The sequence below is a fragment of the Mugil cephalus genome, chromosome 12 (genome assembly GCF_022458985.1).
Source record: "Mugil cephalus isolate CIBA_MC_2020 chromosome 12, CIBA_Mcephalus_1.1, whole genome shotgun sequence".
NCBI lineage: Eukaryota > Metazoa > Chordata > Actinopteri > Mugiliformes > Mugilidae > Mugil > Mugil cephalus.
Window position 1 is genome coordinate 20419288 of NC_061781.1, and position 8009 is coordinate 20427296.

The 8009-nt window shown below is 42.0% G+C and overlaps 1 long non-coding RNA gene across 1 annotated transcript; it reads left to right on the plus strand.

The window, feature by feature from the left end:
* Nucleotides 1–1230: 1230 nt before the first annotated feature.
* Nucleotides 1231–3754, plus strand: LOC125017929. The gene is made up of 2 exons (XR_007113898.1): nt 1231–1357; nt 3365–3754. It is a non-coding gene; the product is annotated as an uncharacterized LOC125017929 (long non-coding RNA).
* The last annotated feature ends 4255 nt before the right edge of the window (nt 3755–8009 follow it).

Consider the following 8009-nt stretch of genomic DNA (forward strand, 5'->3'; position numbering starts at 1 on the left):
CCTCGTGATCCCCTGCCAAACCATCTTCCTGCCCCTGAGGGACTGTGGCTGCGTGTGCACGGGGCTCGCGCGCGTTCGCACTGGCGCACGAGGGCCCCCGGGCTCCGATTCAAGACGTTTTGATTAGTTGCATGTCCAAACCTGTAATTCAGTAAATGGGGAGAACACAAACTTCCATCCTGCATGTTTAGTTTTCTTTTAATAAAGTCCGTTTTAGGGCTCATCTCTGAAATAGAGGGACATTATGTCTTGGAGACTTTCTCCGAACGGGCGCGTAATGAAAAATGAAAAGTGTGTGTTTTCTCAGTACCATCTGGTTTCAATCATGGCAATATCCTAAACATGACCAGTTTCTTAAATCGGCTACCCTCACCCTGCCTTCCAGACGTTAGCCACTCATTATTCTAGTCAGGCCTCTCTGACAGCTACACAAAGTCAAACCTTTCCACCAGTAGAAGCCAGCTATTTTCTCATCCACTTCATAATCACTTCACAATAACGCAGTTCATAACAATCCCATGTTATTCATGCATATATATATATGTATATATATAGTACATGTACATATGGTACGGCGCATGAATATGGAATAGTTAGAGTGGCCTGTATACAGAACATTTCAGAGCTATATAAATTAAATATAAATTAAAGTAAATAAGTAAATCGACCATCTTGTGACAATACAATGTTCTGCTGGGAAACTTTTAGACCTGGCATTCATGCACCACTCACCTAGACCAGACCAGCCCCCCTTCCTACCCGTAGCAAGGACACTCCTTCACGGCAGTAACCAGCAGGATGCAGCCTGACACAGACACGTACTCAGAAAATATGAAGAACAGCACAAGGTGTTGACCTGGCCTCAGAATTCACTAGATCCTGAACTGATAAAGTATCCATGGGATGATGATCCACTATAGAGACCCCTCCCCTCAACCCTTAGGACCCGAAAGGCCCCCCCACTAACAACATCCTGTAAACCAGACAGCACAGGACACCCTCAGGAGACCCACGTCCATGTATGTCTCCGATGAATCACAAGAGAAACCTACACAATATTAGGAAGGTGGTCATAATGTTACGCCAGATCAGTGTGTGTCACTGCATACACCGATCATCAAAATGTCTCTGGAACCGATGAAGGGGAAGTTTGGCGCCAGTTATGTCTGTCAGTCCATAAAAATAAAAAAAGGTAATGTAGCATATCAGTCCGACCAGAGTTCATTCATCTTTCATCTTTGCTTTCAGCTGGAAGAGGCTGCGGTGGACATGATGCACCGAGCAGTGAAAAACGCCAGGGTGAGCGCACTGATCACGTGCACGAGGACGGTGCTGCGTCTGTGCCGCACGCTCCGAGGTATGCATTCGTTTTGCGGGGTTGTGCGCGCGCTTGGGTGTTTGCAATCGCAGTCAAATGGGAGGAGATACGCCTGTTAGAGGCATTAACATAAACACAATGTATTTATTGATGTGAGGTTATCGTTTTCACGTTAAAGTGTTTGCTATAATAACCATTAACAAATTAATCTACGGTATATGGTCCGTACGGCTGCCTCCCCCAGTCTCATGCCAGATGTGCTCTTAAATCAGCACCATATTTCCTATAAAATTCACCGCTAGCTGCAGTGAAACGGGCCCTACCACTTGTGAGAAGCTCTAAGGAACCTGGCTAACATGCACCTTTTACCTGTGTCAACTTTTTAAAGCCAAAGTGGTTCAGCCTTTCACTTACCATCTTGAACGTGGCTTCCAAAAAAGGCTTGGTGTTTTTTCTCCTGTGTGAATTAGACCAACGCCAGGGTTGGAGGTGGGAGGGGCAGTGCAGGGGGACGCCGTCGCCGCCAATGAGACTAATAAAGGTGTGAGATGTCCCATCCAAACAGGTGCGACAAAGCAACAGGGGTAAATGTGCGATGGGCGTGCAGGGCCCCTGAGACACGGAGCTTTTTGTAGCTGAAGTACTCCTGGTCCACCGAAGCCGCTCAGGCGTGCCTTCGAACCACTTTACTGAAACCAAATACGTGCCCCCTAAAAGCCAGAATCGTCCGTTCAGCAGAATCACTGAATCACTTTGTGAATGCACTCATCCGATTGTGCAGTGTTGCGAGAAGCACTGGCATGACGCAGGTGAAGTTGTGACATACATGAGGAGAAACTGGGGAAAAAGCACCTGTTCTGATACTAGAATTTAGATAAAACGAATCTTTTTCCTCCACTGTTTACAATTTGTGTTAAATTGGTGGAGATGGAAGACGGCTCATAATTGATAGGGGCATTTAAAAATTCCTTAAATAAATAAAATGCACAAACTTTCTTAAATCGCCCTTTGTGGAGGTCAAACGACTAAGGCAGACTGTTAAAAGACCACAACCAGCGACAACGCAGTGGCAACGGTGTGGCAACGACACTGCAATGGATTCACACACTTTCCAGGAATTGTGAGATACAAGAGAACAGCAAACAGAGAAGGAATGAGCGCATTCAGCAACCTGCTATTTAATACATAACGGGCTGCACAAAACGGCAAAACAGTGTTGTTTTATGGAAAGGAATTCAGCAATAGTTTGTGTAATGCAGACTTATTTACTCTGAGCGTTCATTACTGGACCGCTGTGAGGCTGCTGGGAGAATAAAAAAAATAGAATAGATGAGAGATGAGAGAAGTGCACAGACATTTTGTTTTTTTGTAGATTTAGGAAGCCAAAAAAAAAAAAGGTATTGCACTTCATTCAGTCGTCTGAACTACCGCGGATCAATTTTAATTCTAACTCCTTGCACAGTTGTTGTAATATGAGTTTCCACCAATGGAGGGCAGTATGGCTATGACCACAAGCATCGTCACAAAGGCTGCAGCCCCGGCCAGGTTCAAACTCAAGACCCTGAACCCTGAGATCTTGCTGTGTGTGTGTGGAGGGGGTGTAGTGCATGATATATAACCCACATGGTAAAAATGTTTGTCTCCTGCCACTCAAACATGACACAATAGCACGTTTAAATCCCTGTGCTCATTAGAGGTCAACAACAAAGACAAAAAAATTTTAGATTGATGAAGACGGTAAACATTTTCCTGTTCAGGTTTTGGATTAAACATGCATTTCTTAATTACTTTAGACAATGTTAATTGAATATAATGAATGCTATCTGACTAATATTTTCTATTACAGATCAATCATTTTCAAGTACAAGTTTTTTACCAGGTGAAACTTGGTCCACTTACCTGCTGCTTTAGTTAAAAAAAAAAAAAAGCATCTCATTTACTCTTACTTTTCTCACATATTCTGCCTCTTAAATAATCTACCATGAACATTTTTTTTTTTTTTTTGCTAATCAATGTTTAATCTTCAACCATATTTTTTGTTTCAAGCTGTGTTTGAAGAGCACAGAGGAGCCCGGGGATGTCCGGGGGTGAGCTGAGCCCGGACGGCAGACGGCACCTGTGAGCGAACCTCAAAAACCTGAGGCTAAGACCCACAAGATGACCTCTGCAGTCGGAGCAGCAACACAAAGAAACAAAGGCTTTAGCCAGGCTCGCGAAGGCTCAGAGGGGAACTCGTCTGGCCCTTTAGCGTGCACCGTTGTGCTGGAGTCGTTTAAAATTTGTCTTGATCGCGTTAATTCTCATTGTTTGCTCTGCTCCTCTTTGCAAAGTGATTTTTTTCATCCTCGTAATTTTGCGCATATCGCTTCTGATGAGTTATCTCTGTGCAGATTTCTTTTTAATTTAGCGTAAAATAAGAATACATTTTCTCTTAGAGCCTCGCTCCCTCACTGAGTTATTACTGTACCTCTCCTTCCGCATTTCTCTGAAGAGCTACAGCAAACAGCTGCCTGATTAATAAGTTAGGTCCTCTAAATATGGCTCAGAGTCATGTATCTTTAAAAACTACTTAATAATGGTAATCAAGATTATCAACAACGTACCAATTACATCTTTACACTTTCCTCTCTTAATTATGTATAGTTCTCCTTCGCTGTGGATAAAAGGGCTGCTTTCTTAGTCTCAGGTGGATTGTTCATCTTAAGTGTTTATGATGGTGTATTTGTATCACAGCTAAGCTACGCTCCCTTAAAGTGGCAGAGAGCTAAAAGGAGGCCTGCGCCACAACCACAATGGAGGAGTTCCTATGTTTTATTTATTGATATGTTTTAGTGGGGGAAGACCTAACATTCATTATCATAAAGGCCTCTAGACATCAAGTCACGCACAAAAGAGCCAGGCATCTCACAGACTCTCTCTCACACACACACACACACACGCATGAGACGAGCAGGCCGCTTTGCTGCAACCAATGGTAGCTTCGGTGACAGAAGCTGACAATGTCAAAGTATCTCCGTCTCTTGCACATAAACTGTCCCTGAAGCTGTCGCTGCGAGAGAGATGTAAAACACAAGCTTTTTTTTTTTCTTCTTCACGGGGGAAGTTGTTTTCATTCCCTTCTTCTATTTTTTTTTTTTTTTTTTTTTTTTTAAATATGTCATATCTTTTCTGTCAGGGCCCCGGGGCACCTGGTTGGTAGTGCTCGTGCTACATCAGGAGGAGGAGGAGGAGGAGGGAGGAGCTTAAGCATCTGCAAACCCAGCGGAGTCTGACCATATTGTACCTGCACCCGTCTTCATATCACTTATTTTGTCAAAAGCTCAAAGCAGCAAATTTCAGACAACCGTGTAGTCATCTGATCTGTGTGTGTGTGTGTGGGAATCGTTGTGTGTGTGTGTGTGTGTGTGCGCGCGCATGAGTAAAGGAAAAGACAGCCTAGTAGGAACAGATGTGGGGAAAGTCGGTAAAAACTCAATATGAACCCTGCAGAGGCCTTCCTTTCTCTCTGTTCAATTATTTAGAGTCAAAGAAAAGAGGCGAGAGTAACATATTTCCTCAGAAGCCACTATGTTCAGCAGGAATGAATAACATATTTATCTAGTCTCATCTTTGCCAAATAGCCGGAAATGGAAACAAATACCTTCAATTGGATTCTTGGCTCTGGTGTTTTCCTTGAGCTGCCGCTGTGTGTACTCACGCAGTCATATTGAAAAATTCCTCAGGACCAAAAATTACGGAAGCGCTGACAAGCCGAATTTTTTTCACGGTGTCTAGATGTACACTTGGCAGATGGAGGCGAAGCTCATCTGCTCCCCTCTCCTCGTATGACGGGAGGAGGGGGGGGGGGGGGGAGAAAAGGAAAGAGAGAGAGAGAGACAGAGCAGAGTGAAAAAGTGCTCACCTATTTAATTTGATTAGAGATTAGAAGAGAAAAAGAGTCACATTTCCTCCTTGGCATGTCTCTACTTGGCGCACTCTGACACCTGATTTTATAAAGAGATGTCACAGCCAAGCGCCACGGTAATGCCAGTAATTACTCTGAAGTCAAATAAATAAATAAATTTGCTTTTCTTTGTGAGAGTCTGACAGGTATTCCAGCATCCTTGACTGGAGAAATTGCGGTTACTGTGTGTGTGTGTGTGTATGTGTGTGTGTGGGCGTGTACTTTTATTGTGGCTGTGTATTTGGATGCGGGTGTGCGTTTGTGTTTACATATAGTGAGGCACTTGTAAAGGAGAGATTCAGACAGGATGAAATTTTGACAGCTACAGCATAGCTTGTTTCCCCCCTCTCTTCTTTTTTTTTTTTTTATGACTGTGATAATCTGAGCCGCTCGCACTGAAGGCAAACCTCCGTTTGAGACTGATAAGGTACGAGATACAGCTTTGTAAATAATAAGGTTAGAGTTTCTACACAGTTGCTAGTGCCGCGCCTGATCTCGCTCCTATTAGTGACAATTGGCTGTGACCTCACCTGCTCACCCATGCTGTCATCACTGAGGGTGTATCTACAGCAGCAGCAGCAGCAGCAGGCTATTAGATCATCCACTCTGGTCATGGAAGGAGACATCCAGACAAACGCTGCTCTGCTGAACCAAAGGAAGTCTGATGCATGTTGTCATGAAGGCTGGCTCCTTGACTTCTGATATTGTTCCTCTGCTCATATATTATCTTTTAGGAGGGAACAAAAAAAAATAAAATAAAAAAAAATAAAAACTTTCTCTCAGAAGCTCACAAAGCAGCCTGCCTGTGGGCACAAACAGGTGGTGGGTATAGTCATACCACCCACAGCTGATTAGCAGGCATGAGAAATTCTTACAGTGTTGACAGGTGCAATAATATCTATTTGCATTTTTATTTATGACAATATGATATGATTAAATCACAAACTGTGGTGTTAAAAAGGTTAAACATCAGCACAGACAACCATTCCCTCACATACGGCCCTTTGGGCATCCCTGTCTGGCCTGCAGTACGTCAGTCATAAGCAAATGAAAAGTATTTATGCTGTGCATGCATTACAACTGTGTTGCTTTTATTTTGAAATGCCGTGATGTTATTACTTACGTCATGGCACTTTTGTATTCTGTGTTGGTTAATTCTTTGAAAAGGATGATTGAAACAGCTTCTTGCCATCTATTAAACAGTTATTGAGATTTACTGAGATAAAGAAAACGATTCATGTAGCTGCATGGTCCCTCCTTGGTGCTTTCCAAAGAGGACAAAGTTTCCAACATTGCAACATTGAGTTATTTAAAAAACTACAGATCGAGTGTGTTTTATTTTCCTTTTCGACCTACACCAAAATTCATAAATTTAAATAAATATTTACAGAATATTCTTATACTTCTGATTGCCAGTAGCAGAATTAATATTGAGCAGAATTAAATTCAAGTTACCGTTTGGTTAGGCCCGTCAACACAGTTCAGATTCTGTAGAAAACATTGCCAAGCCCTGAAGGTGTGCAGTGACGTCACTACCGCCTTAGGCCACGCCCCCCTGAGTGGCAAAAACATGGTGGAATGTATCGGTAAACAGCGAGACTGGGAATAATGTGGATTATCAAATCAAATTAAGGACAACTGGACTCGACAATGATCCATACGAACAGGTGTGTATTTGGAAAAGTGGATTAGGCTCAGTTTCAGTTAGTTTAAGTTAATTTCAGTTATGATAAATGTAGCTAAATAAAAGATGCTAACGCTAAGAGCTTTACTCAGAAGTATCGTTAGCCATACAATACTGCCACTACCTGACACTAAATGTGAACCACAACACTGGATTCCAGCTGTTTCTTCATAATGCAGTGATCTATTTACTTCTCTTTTCTTTGGAAGTCGGAGATATCTGTAAAAAATATATCTCTGACTACTTTTCTAATCTGTTGGTACAGTCTACGATTCAAGCTAATGCTGCTAATCTCCATGTCCAACTGTCACTTTTTGCCGTAACCATGGAGACCTCAGCTAGCTGTGACGTCGCGTTCTCACCCCCTTAATATTACTGACACAGACACACTAACCTATGCATGTACGACATAACAACACCAGCCAAATACCTGATGACAGTGTCCTTTTTTGTTGTCTGGTTAATTTTTGTTTCTATTTCTACTTCACCTTCTGCAATGGCGACTGAAACTTTGTCTCCAAACTTTCTCAGTTAACCTTACCGATTCTTTATTGATCCAAAATGTAGCGGGACTCTTCTTGGCATATATATATATATATATATATTAACTGCTGAAATAGGCTCTTAAGCTTGTAACACCACCTCCTCACTCAAAAACATGGACAAAATGGCTGCCTTTTAAATGATAAGCCCCTCCCAATTAACTATAACAGAAATGTTTCCTACCTATAGAAACATTTAAAATGATATTTAACAACAAACACACACATAATGAAATATTTAAGTTACATTTTCACCAAAATAAAACAATAAATTCGAAAGGCGAATATGGAGAAGCTGTTGGAAAGACTAAAGTAGAAAAGATGCTACTACCGAGCAGTACGTCTTATTCCAACCCACTGTTACTTTTACTTTTACTCTCATTCTCTTGTCACTCTTATCCTTATTCATTTGGGTATATTACTCCCACATTTCATGAGTTTAAACTGTAGTTTTGCTATCATCTGTCTATTAATTGCATTTTATATAGCCAGCTGTTTATATATGTTTAGGACAAGTTAATC